The sequence below is a fragment of the Geospiza fortis genome, unplaced genomic scaffold (assembly GCF_000277835.1).
Source record: "Geospiza fortis unplaced genomic scaffold, GeoFor_1.0 scaffold1, whole genome shotgun sequence".
Lineage (NCBI taxonomy): Eukaryota > Metazoa > Chordata > Aves > Passeriformes > Thraupidae > Geospiza > Geospiza fortis.
In genome coordinates, this window is record NW_005054320.1 from 1,883,180 (window position 1) to 1,900,886 (window position 17,707).

Genomic DNA, 17,707 nt, shown 5'->3' on the forward strand with positions numbered 1-17,707 from the left:
AGTGACAGGTACAACTAGATCTGTGTCTACAAAACTTAGTTGCATGAAAGTAGTGTCATGTGGTTTTATTAGAGTTTAAGTTCCTGTGTCTGCAAAGGACTGGCTCAAGGGCAGCCACTTTTTACCTCACTTTGAGGGCAGAAGGAGCATATGAGGGTGTTATCTCACAGCGCTTCACCATTTAAATGCATAGGAGAGATTCCTTCTCATATTTATTACTCAGGACTATGGCCAGAAGTGAAGCTTTGCATTTTGGGCTGGTGAAGGAGGCTGAGTGTGTAATGCTGAGCCCTGAAATCCTCTGTACATGAAACAGGTATGGCAGAAGCAGTACCACTACCAGCAGCAATATATGTCTGCTTCCAAGCCAATGAACTGCATTGTGGCATTTCACCATAACAAGAAAGTAGTTTTCATGACAGCTCATATCATCCCTGAGGTCACACACTGTGAACATATTTTCTATATTTTATTGCACACTGTCTCAGTATGATGCTGGCAGTTCTGATAAAGCAGAGTGGCTTGGATGCGTCAGGGAGGCTGCATGATCTGGGAGCTGTAAATCGAATTAAATTACAGATTACTTTTCCTGTCATCTTTGCAGCATGGCTTATATATTTTTATATATATGTTCAGAATCATAATAAAGGCACCCCATATCCTCAAACTTTGAAATGCAGGAAATTTTTATATATATATACATAAAAGTAAGTTTCCTACATTATCAGTTATCATAAAAGTTTGAGAATTTGAGGTGCTTTTATTATATTTTTGAAATGAGATTACAGAGACCTTGGTATTGTGGAGGACAAAGCTGCTGAAAGACTGCTTCATAAGGAGTAAAGATATATCTTGGTCAACTTTTTAGCTCAAAGATACTCTCTTCTTTCAGAATAATTTATATGGTGAAGGCTGGAGTTAATTTATCAAGTTTTCCTGCTATTAATGATATTTTGTGTAGCTCTATTCACTTGATGTTCTCAACATATTTTGATTAAGCCTTTTGAACTACCTTTTTGAAAAACAGGAAAGGTTAAAACCCCTTCCACAGTGGGTCCAGTGATCTGCTCAATGTTCACCAGTACTTCAGGGCTAGAAAGAGATTTTAAACTTCAACATCTAGACTGGAATTTAAAATCCCACTCCAGTCCTGGGAAAGCACACGTTTTCCTAACCTTTTCTTCCTGCTCCTTCCCTACAGAGATGTTAGTTTGGCTTCTACTTTGTGTAGCTCCTTTCATGTGAAAAGGAAGCTACTACTTAAGATACTGTGATACTGGAGGATATTGCAGAGCTGTTTTCTGTTTGGAAATAGCTGTAGAAAATTCTGATATGATACCACCTGGAATATGCCCTGGAGAAAAAAAAGTGCTTGCCGCAGTGCTATTTTTTCAAGTTAACATAAGCCTTTGAATTGCTTTTGTAGTAGCTTCCTTCCAGCATATGTATTATTAAATTATGGATTAAAAAATAGAAGCAAACAGGAAAAGCAAAACTTAAGTCACAAAGTCTCTGAGGAAACGATAAGAAAGCTGCACCGAAACATTAGTAAAGAAACAACTGAAACAAATTTTTTCAGTTTGGGAAACCATCTAGAGGCCATGATAACTATTTTCCTTCTGTGAGTCTGAGATCTATTATTTTGGAAACTTAATTTTCAGATAATCAGCAAACAACTGCATCATAGATTAATCATCATTGCTAGATCAAATAACCCCCAAAAACTGCTCAAAAGCAACAGTCACAGACCTTTGTGACAAACCTTCCCCATCGTCCCTTTGAGTAGGGAAAACCTGGATACTGGAAAAGAGCTAAGTTTTGCCATGGAAGGCATCTTCATCAACAGTAGAGCTTGTACAAACATCCTAGAATGGCTACCCAGAATATTCTGGTGTTAAATAACCCAAGAACCAATCGCCACCATTACAGACTTCCACAGATCTCTCCACAGAAGTAATTTCAAATAGATTTGCTAAGGGTCATTTAACCAGTTCTGATACATCCATTTGTCAAATACAGGCATGAGGAGCCTGGTAACCTGACTATTACATAGGTATTGTAAGAAGTCATGCACAATTTATGAACAGAAATTGATGCTTTTTTCATTGTTGTTCTTCAGATCCGCTAAAGTTGAACAACCTCCTCTATGGTTTAATCCTAATCAAAATCAGGCTTTCGTCAGAGCAGAGGCATAACTGCTCCTCCCTAGCCTGCTCCACATACTGTAAATGCTGCCCTGTTGTAGTAACTCTTACCATTTATGTTAAAATACTCAATCCCTGAAGTTGTGATTACAGTGGCCCTTCCAGGATCCTTACAATGAGGAAAAGCCAAGTTGAGAAGTGTTTGCCATTACAGTTTAAAATGTCAAGACAGGGCACGGTACCTTTCAAGTCACGTTACTGCTAAAAGCAAGGTGGTTTTTCTGAGTACTTTTTGCTAACAAAGTCTGTTCTTACTGCTGTCACCACTATCTCTTTTAGCAGATAAGCTTGACATCCATACCAAATCTTAGGTCCAGTCCTGTATTAAGCCTAGACAGTCAGAGTACAGTGTCTGAAGGTGAAGGTGGCAAAAGAAATTTAAAAAGACTTGAGGATGCAGGAAATTCAGTGGGCATTGATTCAGGAAAGAGCCAGATGCTTCAGGCTGAATCAGTGCTGAACCTCTTCGCAGATTTATAGGCAGCAGTTTGCCACGACCTTTTTATAAATTGAGCTGAGTAATCCCCTTTTCATCACTCATCCTTCTTGAACACACACATGTGTCTGTGGACTTTAATATAAAAATTTATATTAAACAATAATATAACAGTTATATTTAGTCTTTGAGCTAAATTCCCACTTGTCTATCTCTGTGCTTTTGTTGTTTCCCACTTGATACAGCAGGAGACCTTTCTTGGAAGAGCAGTCATCACCAGATCAGCACAGACAGAAATGTTCTAAACTTTATGACTCTTCCAGAAAGAGACTTTTTCTCTAGTGGTCTCATTAAACATTTGAGTGCAATTACTACTAAACTTAATACATAAGGAATTTTGTATATGATCAATTACCCTGTCTTTCAACTTGTTTTAAGTTTGGCCTCAAAATGTGTAGCTTCAGCTGATTCTTGAAGCATTGAGAAAATCTGTTGAGATAAAACAGGGAGGAAAAATGTTACATTTAAAAGTAGAAGTTACAAAATGCAATCAAAGTATTATTGAGGTACTCTTCATAATCTGAGATACAACAGAGGCACAAGCCTCATTTTTTTTAAATTTTGAAAGTCCAACACAATGCTTGTTTCCATGTAAGGATTGGTTACTTCTGTTTCAGTTTAATTCATGGGACAACTTTTAGAAATGGCCGCAGCAGACAGATTTTCAAAATCCATGGACTACTGACCTGGGGCTTAATATGGGTGATGTTTTCCAGGGGTGTGACTATCGGTGTCGACTGAGCAGTGTTAAGAGATCAGCTGTGATGCTTGTCATGCAAACCATCTGTTGTGGATGGAAAGTGGGTTTCACCTTCAGAGAATTTTGGTATCTATAGAAAATTCTCACATGGCTTTTTCCCATAGTCTGTGACCAACAGCTCATAGCATCACCGTGAAATGCTGGAGGGGAAAATCTGAACTAATAATAACTTTGCACAGACCCATGGGGTAAGTTTGAGGTCAGGGCTGAACTGATCTTTTATGTGAGAATGGCAGTAGCTGTAATTCACTTGCTGGTCATGGGAATGGGCTGAACCAAAGCCAGGTTTTTTTTGAGGTAGACAAGGGGAAAAAGAGCTGACAATGTGACTTAGAAGTATCTCAGTTTTACATGCAAAGGACCCTATCTCTGCGTGATCTTTCAGGCCCATGCAAAGTGAATGCTGAGTAGGAATACTCAGAGCTCGTGATGTTTTATTTCAGTTTTGTACTTTCTTTGTGTAGGCTTCTTTGTGTCAAAATAAAATCTTAAGAGTTCATAATGATTTTGCTGTAACAGTCACTGAAGTCAGATGCTGTCTGGCAGCCCGTGTTATGTGGGAAATGAAATGAGATGCCTATTTGGTCCCTTTTGGCTGTGTGCTTTGTGAATTTGGATAGCTGGAGTGACACTGAAACCCAGCTCCCAGCACCATCCACTTATTTTGCATTCTATTCATGAGAATGATTTCTCTTTACTGTTTTGCTTTGGAGATGCTGCAGATAGTGGGGGGAAGAAGTGGGGAGAGAGGAAGAGAAAATCTGGGGAAGGGGCTTCTGCACCCTGCCACTATAATTCATTGTGATCTGACCTTCTGGATTTTCAGCCCCGCTCACCCATCCATCACTCCTCATGTGACTGTCACCTCATATTATTGTAATTAGCAACTGCCAGCCCCAGAGATTTGACAGTGGAAGTGAAAAAGTCCCAAAAGCTCTCTGCCAATTTAAACTTAACCCTGTCATTACAGGACAGATTGCCCTGCTCCAGAAGTAGCTCATTGGCAATTGCACTGAGATAATAGCATGGTCCTGTGGTGGTATCCGGTTCCTTGACTCCCCCTGCTTTGTTGTCCTTGTGCCCTCCCAGCTCCTAGACTGCTTCACCCTTCTTCCTTCCTACATGCCACCCCTCTTTGCTGCCTATGAGAACTGAAGCTACCAATGAGGGTGCTCAAGCCGGCAATGCCAGTCTGTGGGTGGATAATAAATTCGGCTTTCTGTAGTTGTGCCAATTGAGGGCTGTCTGCTCAGCCTCGGAAAAGACCCTGCTGTTCTGTCTCTGTTTTTCCCTCCTTCTGGAACTTATCCCCCTGTGCCAGCACTGCAGAGTAGAGAGCCACCAGGGTCCCTGTCCATTTGAGTGGCCATTGGTTCATGCTGCTAAGACTCCCTGTCTTTGTTGCTGGCGGTATCTCAGCCGGGTGGACAAAAGCTAGGTCAGATCTGCCTTCTCATGCTACAGGTTCCTCACCTTCACTTATAAACTTTCTCCAAGTGTGATTGACAGCTGCTGTTGCCAGGTCCCTCTTTACATGGCATTTACAGATCTTGCTTCATAGTCTTAAGCAGGAGGTGGCTGGAAGTCATCCTTGTTGTTACTTTCTTCAGCTAATTAGGTGCAACTCCTGCTCTGCTACTGTACAGAGGTGACAGCGCTGACAGCTCACTGGAAGGTTGCCTTCCCCTGGGAAATATCTGGGGTTGCAGATAAAAAATTGAGATATGGGGAGTGTGACAATATCTGATGCCCAGTCTCTGTGGTGATTCTATCTGTTCAAACAAACAGAACTGAATCAGGTAATGAAGGTCCTGATAGTCCTGCAGTTCAACTGAGTGATGAACTGTTTCAGTAAGTGTGACAGGCAGGTTTGACATGGCCCAGGCTCAGGTACCATTCTGATAGAGTTTGCATATAATCAAAAATTATTTGCTTAACCTATTCTGCACCATTCTGTCAAGACACAGCTTTTTTTACTCTGATGTTCACAAAAGTTGGCCCCCCTAGTCCTTAAGAATAATGTGATGGCCGTTTTTTTTTGCAGCAGTTCTGCACTGCCGTGATCAGTCCTCATCCACGGTGTACTTTGCTCCATCACCTTGCTCTTGCAAGCAGTTACAAAGACCAGTATTACTCCAAGTTGTCTACTATTAATTTAACCTCTCTAGGAGACTGGGCCAGAACAGCTTCTGCTCATTGCCACAAGAAGCGTAACTGAGAGCCCTTGAAACATGATTTTGCTATCTAGGTTATATATGCTTGAGCCATGAAGTTTTCTGAGCCTGCTCTCAACCTTCAAACATTTGGCTTTGCACCACACAGTTTACTGAGCTTTATGCCAACCCACATGACAGGGCTTGTTTGTGTGAGCACTCTTGTATTTTGTTGGTGTGCCTGACACCACACGAGATACCAGCAGTAACTGTGTTCACCGAGACGCAGGAAAGTGCCCAGAGAGCTGTTACTGCCTTAAGCTTTTCTAATCACATTGAATTCCCCTAGTTTGCCAACTACACCCACAGAATAATACACCCTTTTCTTTGTGCTACATTCTAGTTTATTTGTTGCATTGAGAGCTCCAGCAAATGTATTAGGGCGGTTAAATGAGCAGGGCAGGAGACTTTCTCCTTTATTGCTTTTATTAAGAGCGATCAGTTCAAGGTTGGGAAGCTTGATGGGTCCGCGGTTTCACGGTCCCCGCTCCCAGAGTGACCCCGATGAGGTGGCAAAGTGCAGTGTTGTCCGCTAGGGCCAGAGCTGGGGATCTTAGCCTCACAAGAGCAGCGCGCGTACCCCCACGTTCCCCAACTTCCAAGCGGCTCCCAGCTCGGCGTCTTGGTTTCAGATGAGGTCCGTGCTCAGGGTGAGAGGCAACAGAGATTCTCAGCATCTCTGCAGGCTCAGCACTCTGTTCCTCAGGTCCAGACATCACTCTAATTTCTTAATTCTTTATTGGCTCGTTGTTTTGGAGGTCTTTTCGGTAAGTTTGGCAGGGTTCCTTCCTAGAGCATGCTGGTCTCGAGGCTGTTTTGCATCTTCTGATGCCCCCCTCCACCGTGTCCCCTCCTCTCACTGTTTGGAGAGAAGGGCTATCAACTTAGCTTCAGGCAGGGTCTTACCGATACAAAAGGAGCAATTAGCGAAAACGACCAGTGATTACCATAACAAACATGCAGAACTTCACCTTGGCTGCAACTGGTGTAACTGGTTTTGCAACCTTTTCTTTCCTAAAAAAATTGGCAGATTTTTTTGTTTATAACAGGCAGCATGTTCCCTGTGTCTCTTCTCAGCTTTAGTACATTTACAACTCCTGTTTATCATGAGAAAAGGTTGCGTGGAGGAGTAGCTTTGAGGGTTCATAACCTTGGTGTTATGTGGTTTATATGCATAATTGAAGAGAAAATACTTGCTGATAAATGGAAACAACAAAAAAGAAGCAGCAGAACTTTAAAAATCTCTGGAAGCAAAGTTGTATGTTTTGGTTATTTATAAGATAAGGCATGACAGGCACTAGGGAATAGTTTGTGTTGTACTTCATGACTGCCTTCAAGGGAATATGACAAGATTAAGAGAAATTTCTGCTCATCACTTAAATGCTGCGCTACATTTTATGTCCACACAGCACAATGCGAAGTGTCAGCACTCATTGGTTTAGGAGCTCATTATTTACGCTAACTGGAAATGCTTGTGGATAAGTCCTGCACTATGCGATTGAGCTGCTTCTGTAGCGATACCCAACAACTCTTTCTGGTGAAGCATGAAAAATGGAAATGTTTTCTTCAGCAGAGGTCAGATACTTGGCTCTGGCCAGGAAATAAAGGCCAGAAGTTGCTATTCTGCTAAGCATGGGAGGCAACACCACACCATCCTTAAGTTGCAACGGGTACAGAATACTTCAGGTTGGAAGACACCTCTGGAGGTTTCCGGATCAACATCTTGCTCAAATCAGGGTTGGCTGAAGATCTGACCAGATTGCTCACAGCTTTATCCAGTCTTGAATATCTCCAGGGATGAAGAATGCACACCTTGTCATTTTTCCACCTGCAGAAAGAAAGCATGAGTTATACAAGCGCAATGTAATATCTTTGTGACCAGAGGAATTTGGTAACAGAATCAAAGCTGCTGTTACTCTGCTACTTGAGCACTCCTTGCTCTGTAGCCCTCTTTATCACTCTACCCTTCAAAGCATGATACTGAAAATAGTATATTTTTCACTTTAGGAAGCATGTCCTGTCTCTGTGCCATTAGAATGCTTAGCAACATGGATGCAGATGCATGCCACACATGCAATGAAAGTCAGGCTGTTTCTCAGACATTTCCCAGCTCTCACCTCATTATTTTTATGATGAATCCAAAACTCATCAATTAAAAGGGGTGCACCAGTGTTCTTTTATGTCAGGAATGGGTTAGATTAATTGCCTTTGAAACGATCCGTGTCCCTAGCCCCGTAGTGCTCAAGCTCTCCAGATGGCAACCTTGCACCCAGTAAAAGAACTGTGTGAATTGCCTAAAACCCTTTTTATATCATCCATCCAACAATATTATTGTGTATTTAAACGTAATCTTCAGAATATCGACAGTTCAGACGGAGTTGCTGGTTTAGTAAATCCTGGAATCCTGGGTTAATAAATCTTGACACACTGAGTTTAGTCATAGCTCAAGATAGCTCTGCCACTCTACTGTTCTGAATCCTTAAACAAATTACTTTGTCTCTTCATAGTCCTGTTTGGCCTTCTGCTCATTTTTGGTATTTCTGGCCTAATGCTGTTAACTCAGTTGTAAAGTTACTGTCTCATTATGGATGTGACAATTGATGTCTTGCAACTCGAAGCAAATACCCATGTTCTCCAGCTATTAACTGTTATTGCTTGCTTCTTGCTCTCTGTCTTTTCACAGGTGAACTCACAGTTTTGTGCTATTGTGGGAGAAGATGGGGAAAAAAACTACCAACTATTCAGCAGAAAACAAAAAGCTATTTCTTAGCCAGTGGTTATAATAACTGCTATGAACCAATCTCTCTTAATATACAATTTCCTGACATTAACTGAATTTGACATTTACATTTGCTTTTATTTCTTCCAAGAGCCCTGTGTAATTTTTCCCCATTTAAAGTGCTGTTTTACTCTGAAAATTATTTTTAATATTGGCAATATGAGGGTCTCTATTTATTCTGTCAAGTTTACTCAGAGCAAAAACGTGGTTTGACAGCAAAAAACTCTCTCTCTGGCTTTTGTGATCTTTGGATTGTGGTGGAAAAGGCCTTTGCTAACTCATAACACTGCAGACCCAGATGTCGGAATCTTCCTGAACTGTGCAGAAGTGATGGAGGATGATGAAGGAGAGTGTGATGCACAGTGCTGAGAATAGACAGTGCAGGAAAAGCAGAGACAGCAGGCTTCTCTCTCTTCTCCCTCTCTCCCTGCTACAGAGGATTTATGACATCGTAACAGGCTTTGCCGTGAGTTGAATACAAAAAGAATTTCTCCCAGACTGTAGTACAATCAGCATTTTTGGTGCATTGGCTTCATTGCTTTGCTTCAGTACTTCAGTGAGCTGACTGGCAAAATCCCAAGCTTCATGCTAAGATCCCTGCAGCGCTGCCGGCAAAAGAGTGCCCAAGCTGCAGAAATAATGAAATAATGTAACTCATAAGTGCCCTTCAGTTAGTCAGAAGATTCCCTGAGGAACAGAAAAATCCTGGAGAGAATGTTGCCAAAATTCCTTTGCTGTCATCCACTGCAGAGGTAATAATTTGCATATAGTTACTGCTCAACGAATTCCCTGATATGGCCTCTGCCCTCCACACCAGAGCACTGCTGGCTGCTTTCATACACAACACACAGATCCAGATTCCTATAAACATGAGGCCAGGATGATGGGATCACTTATCTTTTCACCAAGATGAAACACAACCAGAAAAAGTAATTTCATTGGTGTATCTACATCTCTTACCAGCTTACTCTGTTCTTTACAGTCTTTTCCTTGAAGTTTGAATACGAGGCTCTCAAGTAAGGTTATTAGGTGCTCACAGTGCTGAACGCAATGAGATCTTGATCTTCCTTCATCAATCACTATCACAATCACATCAGCATTTATTCATTTACAGTGTGTTCTTTAAGTAGGAAAGTCTGCTGGGACCTCAGTGGTAATAAGAGAGTGCTGCTTTTCTCAGCCGTGCCTCTTTTTAAGAATATAAATGGCATAGCTCTTTATGGCACCCAAAATGACATTTTTCCACAGATACTAGTGATTATTTTTTGAGTTGGCTTTTTCCTTTTATGCCTAATTGATACTTTTTTACACTGTATATTTAATAGCTGTCTGGCACTTTCCGTGTAAGAATCTTGAGGTACAGAATTATTGTATCTATTTTACAGACATGGGAATCTGAGGAAAAGCATGGAAAGGTTTACCTGTCATCAAGGTCATACACTGAGTTTATAACAAAACTGGCATTTTAAAAATCCTAGCAGTTCACCACTATTTCTTTCCTTGTTTTACACCATTCCCATTCTCTGTACCTTCTCTCCTTCCTGTCTTCCTTTTCTGCTACCATTTTGCCAATGTCATATCCTCTCTTTCAGCAGGTCTTATCCCTGAAGGTGGGGTTTGTTTTCCATATTTCTGAATCTGGATCTGATACCCAAACACTTCATATGCCATGCGACTCAGGTGCTGGCAGTCCTGCTTCTCTTTCACATGCTAACAGCTAGGAAATTCCATAGCAAACTCCCAGGTCTTTCAGGGATCTTGGACACTGCCAGTAATTCTCCTTTCTCCCGTTTTTTTTTTTTCGTGGCCCATTATAGTGTTGGCTTTTAGCTTTATTAGGGGCCGCTAGTATTTTGCTTTAGAAACAGGTCATTCTGAAATGTTGTGGAGCATGCAGTGTGTAAGGACTTGAGAACAGTTTTCCATGGGACTTTCTGGACTCAGTATCTTTTGTGTGACTGTGTGCAGTAGTATGTGGGGATGCAGCCCATCTTTTCTCAGCCTCTATTTCAAACAAGATTCCTAATAGAAGTTTTCTTTCCGTATGCTCACATTGAAAAACTCCCCAGATTTCTTCCTCCATGAAATCTTCAGTGCCCTGCAGTGCACCCCAAAAAAAAGACAGTCGTCTGTGTTTACAACAGCTGGTTAAAGGACATGTTTAGGCTTTGAGTGAGGTTTTCTGGTCAGTATTTTTTCCTCTTTACTTTTCCAAAAAATAACATAAATTCTGCACGTAGTTATTTTAAAAACTTCTGGGCAATATAGTCTGTGAAGTCAGAATAGCCAATTCAAAATTCTGATTTGTATTGATGTGGGCACTCTTTGTATTTTAGACACCATGTAAATGTCTTTTCTGGATAGATTTATTATCTTGTTTTTAATACATTGAAACAAGGGGCAGCTGCTAAGGAGGAGGGGAGGCACTTTGCCAATGTGAGGACACCAGGGGAGCTGTCTGCCAATATCAATAAGAGAAGAACAAAGTTTTTTTTGCTTTCCACTCCTCCCCTCCTTCCTAGTGCTCCTACTCCCTTACATTCACTCCGGGAGAGAGGTAGGAGTTCAGTCTCCAAACTGAATCAATTCTTGTTGCCTTCACTGAGGCTGTCAGCAGAGCAAGGTTAAGTGTCACAACAATGTTTTCGTGTTATGAATAGCTTCTTCTCTCTGCACTTGCTTGATATAAGCAGGCTTATAGCCTCTTTCCCCTTTATCCTGCTCAATGCAACATACACATTGCAGATCACTAAAGCTGGAATTACTTGGCTTTACAAAGCTTCCCTAAAATGACTTATCTCTCCCTGTCTCTCTCCTATGAGCACCACAAGATCTCTGAAACCCTGTCTTTTGTCTGAGTGTGCTCAGAGGAAAAAAAATCTTTATTTTAAAGGCCTATTTTTCTTCTCACTTGTTTTACATCTGCCACCAGTTATCTGTATGAACAAGACATGGCAAAACAGCAATAAGAAAGAGTAACCCCATACTGATGAGATGGCTACTAGGTGATCTGCTTTACAGCATGTTCTAACTAGCTCTACCCAAGAAAACCATCAGTGACTGGAGTAACAAGATGGTTGGGAGAATCTCAAGGGATTTAGCCAATTGCAAGTGGATCAGCAGCCTCATATAAGATGGTCTGGTACTGGTGGAAATTACAGTTTTCAGGTGGGACAAGAAATTAACTCCCTACTGAGCTATTTTCCACAAGAGTAGAGACTGTCACAGTGTCTATGCTACTTCTTGCAAGATGCTAGTAACACTGTCCTACTCAGAATTTCCCAAGCACTCTTCATTTGTAGAAGCAATCCTCTCTTCTTTCTGCTCTGAGCTCCTGCTAAGTAAATAGTAGTTACTGTCCTGGGGGGAAATTTACCCTGTGTGTGGAACAGAGAGTATACTGGAAATAGCAAGTGTCAGCCATGCTGTTTGATGGAATGATAAAACTTGCTCCTGTTGCTTAAATGCCATCATTCCTATGTAGAAAACTATAGCCTAATGGTGGAGTCTTAATCTGATGAGAGGAACTTCTCCTCAGCTTGGAAATCCATGTATGGTTGACAAAACAACATCTAAAGCTGGCCCCTTGTTCCCCCTTAAAGATTTAACTGCACTTCAGCTTTTGAAGCTAACCCATTCTGCTGGAGGACTGCCCAGTCTTGCTTTGGCTTGCCTCTTTCTTGGGATTCCTGCCACATAAGAGATGTTAGCTGCTTTGGTTGTGTTTTAGAAACATGGAAAATGTGGCTCATATAAGCTTATGATAATGGATTGCTGGACTTTTCAGGCTGATGTTGTGTTTCATATTCTGCATTTCATGCTCAAAAATTTCCCTTGTGTAAACCTCACCCCTCTTGTTTCTTTGCAAAGAAGTCTTTTGGAGAAGGGACAGGATTTACCAAAATTATTAAGGGAAAGTGGTTTGCCATGAAAGATGTGACATATTCTGTACTTCACTGGGGCTTTGCAGCAGAATCCTGTTTTGCTGCTCTCTGATATCCTCTTTTGCTGTACATTTGACTGATGTTTGTTAATGCTTAATTACTAGTCTGCACTGCTTGAACCATCTCATGGCTTGTTGAGGTTCACTGACAATCACATTGCAGTCCACCACCACCTCGGTTTTGTAACATCAGAGAAAAGAAAGCTGTCTGACAAAAACACTTCTTACTGGAGCTTGCAAACAGACAGCCACCACAACTCTTATCTCATTGTAGCTAAAGATATGCTCATGAGGTAACAGGTTAGAAAAAGTTTATTTATTTAGTAAAATAACGTATGTATTTATGCATCCTACTCCCTATTCAGATTTATATTTAGGTTTCCCTTCAAAAATTAGAGACCATCAAAGATTATGTGCAGTGCAGATATTAAAGTGCATGATTTTATTGTGAGGCCTTGGGCATAGGGTGAGTTTCTCTCCATATCTCAAGCTGGGGCTCCCCACCACCCCAGCTCTCACCTGCATGAGTGTAGGTTGTGCTAAGGCAATGTGTGGCTTCACACTTTCACTTCCCCTTCAGATGTCCGCCAAAGGTATGGCAAAATCTTGGCATCAGACTGGCTGCAGGGAAGGAGGGTTGGCTTAAGAGCTGCAGAGCTGACTTGTGAGACAGTTCATTTTTTGTTTGGCCTTCGCTTCATTCAAATGCTTTGGCCATTTTTTATTAGTTGAGCAATGTCAAACTTCTCAAGAGGATATTAAGATATGAGCACAGGCAAGAGTGGTGAAATGCACAGCTCCTGTCCCATGCTGGGGCCCTAATTGCTCTAAAGAATTACACACTTTGTCGAGTCCTGTTTGTAAGTCCTCTCTTGATTCAGCCTATTTTCCACCAGGGGAAAGTGAAGGTGAACTGCTTAATTTGCATAGCACTTACAGGCAAAACTTTTCAGAAAAATTAAGGCCTTAACATGGTGATTTTTATATGCATGCGGATGTCTTGTCAGCCCATGGCTGTCCTACAGAGACAGCATTTCCCTGAATGGCTCGGTTATGCCCATGTGCACAGAGTGTATGAAGTGCTTTTGATTTCTGATAAGATGAAATGCCCTTAAAATAAACCCTGTCCCCACAGAAGTCAAGACCAAAGTTCTCAGTGACATCTGAGGGTGCAAAGTACTACACAACCTAACCTTCTAGAAATGACTGAAGTCTGGACAGGCCAGATTTTTCTAAGGTACTAGTAATCTGCTGTACAGAAGAATCTTATTTCTTAGCCTTGTGTGCTGTGCAAACACCTTTTGTTTTAGGAGCAGGCTTCCCATGCTGATCAGGTCAAGAACTGAACATTTGATAAGAGAATTTACAGCTCTATGGAATGAGGCCATAATGCTCCTGTTTGGGTACTGGAGGGTCTCACATAAAAATCCTGAAGCATCTGTCTGAAAAGATTAGGGAGAATCCCAATTCCAGGTCTGGGATTCAACTACCCTGCTAGTTTTTCATGGTTCATATTCCAAGCCTAAACTGGGATCCAGACAGTCATATGGTCATTCCACCTCTGTAGAAGATCTGAAACTGCAGGCTGGCATTTCCCTGACCTCAGTCAGAGTTGTTCCTACTGCTGTGTTTTGTGGCACCAGCCCATTTCTACAGTAGCATTAGGTTAAAGGATACCGAGAGGCCTCCTTGTCAGTCATAAAGGAGTTGAGCTTTACTCCCAGACACACGATTCCTGCCGACAGCCAAGGTCTGAAATAAAGCTGGCTGAGGAGAGTTTCTCGGACATGCAGGTCATGGGCAGGCCAGAATTTGTGCTTGGAGTGAGTCAGCCCCAGAACCATTATGAGACTGACATTTGAAGATGTGGGCAGAGGAAGACAGGCCATGAGTGCATCAGTAACACTTGCGTGTGTGTACATCTAAGCACATCTCAGCCAGTCTGTGAGTGAAGTCCTTGCAGCTGGGTAAAAATTTTGCTGCTGTGCTTGGCAGACAATGGGGGTAGCTGGACTGGCCCTGAGGGTGGGAGGAAAGGGTAAAGGCAACTTCCCACCTGAGAAGTGCCATGACAGGGACTGGACTAGATTTCATGCCCTTCCATTGATTTTTGTGCCAGGCAGCCATGGTGATTGTAGCCATACTAAAACCAAGGTTTTCCTCTTCCTGCAGGGGAAAAGTGAGGCCAGAAAAGAACGACATACACGACCTACCTTTGGAGCTGTGCTATGTCTGCTGCTCAGCTGTGCTATGTCTGAAACTCAGCTGGACTGAGTTTCTCTCTGCAGTGTGACCAGGTGGCTCTTGATACCTGCTGCACAGGGCTGCATGGGATTTGCCTGTGGGAATGAGGGGAAATGGCTCACTCTGTGCCAGGCAGGGTAGCATCAACAGGAATTAGAGGAAAACTTGTGCATAAGAAGGAGGCAGGACCAAAAAGTGCATTTGTTAGGAAATAGGTTAGTCACAGTTAACAGGATCAAGATGAGTCATGGGGACAAAAGGCACTAATTGGACTGTTTCTACTACTGTTTCAAATTTCCCTGTAGCTGCTTCACAGATCAGGAGATCTGTGGAGGATTCATTCCTGGGAACAATCATGTGGAGTCCTTTTCCTCTTGATTGTAGCAGTGTGAATCAGCAGCAAGTCTTTGGAAGTCAGTGCACCTGAGATAGTAAAACAGAAGATGAAGGCGAATAAATCCAAGAGCTAGAAAAGGGAAGACTTTAACATAAGCTGAAATGACTGACACAGGAGGCAGTAAGAGTGCAATTCCTTCTCACAGTACTATTCACCTGACCTTAAACTTTACTGAGAATTACTATGTAAGGACTGCTCTGCCCTGTATCCATTTTGGCTCCTGGCTGCTCTGCACCATCAGCCAGCAGGAGAGCTGCTGTGAAGCGCCTGGAATCAGAGTACCCAGCAAGGCACGCTGCTCTTGTCCCAGCACATACCAAAGGATACTTATGGCATCATGAGCAGCTCTGAAGGAGCAGTCAGCAGCAGGGATTGGTGAAACTCTTTCCTTACTAACCCCGAGGACAGGCAAGGACTTGCAGGGATGTATACTGTTTTGTCTCAATTGCTAGTTCCTATCTTTCTCAGTTCTGGATAACTGGCTGCTGAAGTTGAGGCTATTTCTAACCTCTCGGAAAAAAAATTACTTTAGCTTTGTACCTGATCATATTGGTACTGATCTTTTTCCACTGTTGTGGAAAAAGTCTGGCTGGACAGTACAGCCCAGAGCAGAGCTACGTGTTCACAGAGCACCCAGGAGCAAGCCCAGGACAGCTAACCCAGATGGTTCTGATTCCATGCGCAACATATGCCATTGCAAAGAGAGGGTTTGAGATGTTTGTAAGCTCTTTTTGATGAGGGGATATCTTATTTTCCACCAAATATATGCTGTCCTAGTCTGTAGCTTTGCCTAATTTCCTATCAACAGCTTCAAGGAGACTTGGATGTAAGGTATCCACTTTTAATCCTCTGCCTGCAGGAGTTGGAGATGGGGCTTGGAAGACGGACAGGCAAAGATACAAAATTTGTTCAAAATACTTGTTCTCCATTTCCAGTTGTTGCTTCCTCTTCTTACCAGATCAGCAGATGTCTATATTTCATCTCCAGTCCTAATGGAGAACGTCTGCTAGTATTTTCTCATTGGCTGCATTCATTTTAGAGAGCAATCTTGTAATTTTGTCATTCCTTATGAGCTTCTGTTCCCTCTAGTGGTTGCTGGGCTCTGTCTAAGCCACAATATATGGGGAGTTTGTTTTAGGTCTGAACCTATATTCAAGATCTGATTTACCCTCAGTTTTCATTGTTCATGACCGATATTCACTAAGAGAATAGGAGACATTTAATCCAAGCTCTGGAGTTTGGAAATAGTCTTTGTGTATGCCTGAACTTCTCAGGACCTTGGGTGTCAAGCACCAGTCCACCAGCAGGTGTCCCAGAAGCCCATTGGTTTTCAGCCCAGTGGGCACAGGATCTCTCCAGCCTGGTCCTGGAGAGCTGTACAGATGCTCTGCTACAAGCAGGATGCAGCGCCAAATAAAAAACACAGTGTACAAATTGAAAGTGTGTGGCTTGCAGGACTGGGTGTGCTGGAGCCAGGATCTTCACCTCACCATGTGGATATGCTCCTTGCAGGCGCTGAGGAGCCTGCTGTTGCCTTGGTGACTGGAGCCAGCTCTATCAGCACAGCCAGGAGAGCTTAATCCAGTATAGTCCAGAGGATTAAGAACGAGATTCTGCAGCACAGCACAAGAAGGCATGAGTTCAGGGATGACGTCAGGCAGATATCATACTTTGTGTCATGTTTAGCCAACACGGGACTACTGGGTTGAGACAGCTGCTTATCACTCCCCAGTACTGCAAAGAGAGAATTAGCTTTCTCATACTCCAAAAGCCCTTCATCTTTGACGTGAACAAGAACTCCATTGGGGGCTACCAGTTCTCTATTAGCAATACCATCAACAGACAGTAGTTTCTCCAGCTCTTGCAATGGAAATGAAACCTCTGTCTAAAGGAAAAACAGCAATAATGTTGTACTAGTTCGTGATAAAAGCACAGAAGGATGTGCTAGCACCATCTAGCCATCATCCCCATCATTGCAGCACCAGCTACTTTGTCCTCTTTTTTCCATCTTTCAGCTCAATGCAATTAGTTGTCTTCTGTTTTCAACTACAACTCTTACTTACTCTCTTGTATCCTCTGCCCTCTGGCGTTACTGCACATCCTCCCCCACTTCTCATTGTCTCTCAGGGAGAGGCTGAGAACTTGCAGGAAAGCCATTGATTATGTGCCAGTACATGGCACAGAGGATGAGGTGTTCTGGTGGTATCCCAATCCTGAGATCCTCTGAGAAGGGTGAAGCCAGAGCAATGTGAAAATGGCTACAGTGCATGCACTGGGGAAGCTCTATCTTGACCCAAGGTACAGCCCTAAAAGCAGAGTGGTAAAGTCACCTCTGCTGCCTGCTGTCTCCTGTTGTGGCAGCCCCAGGTATGGGTCAGCTGGACTCAGCTGTCTGATTTCAAATCTATGCATCCAAAGCAGCAGGGGAGGAGCCAGATGAGCAGCAATTAATTACCTGAGGCAAGTAATCCCTGAGGACTAGGCAGTGCCATGGGGCCAGACATCCTTGCACACTATGGAGAGCAGTGCCCTGTGTCATGCCATGGAGCCTGTCCTGGCAGCCCACTCTGTCTTGGAGCTGATCTTCTGATCTGCTTTTCCAGGCTGTGCTCTGCTTGGGTGGTGACGTGGAGGCAGTACAGCAGTGTGTGAGCAAGGGCAGGATTTCCCT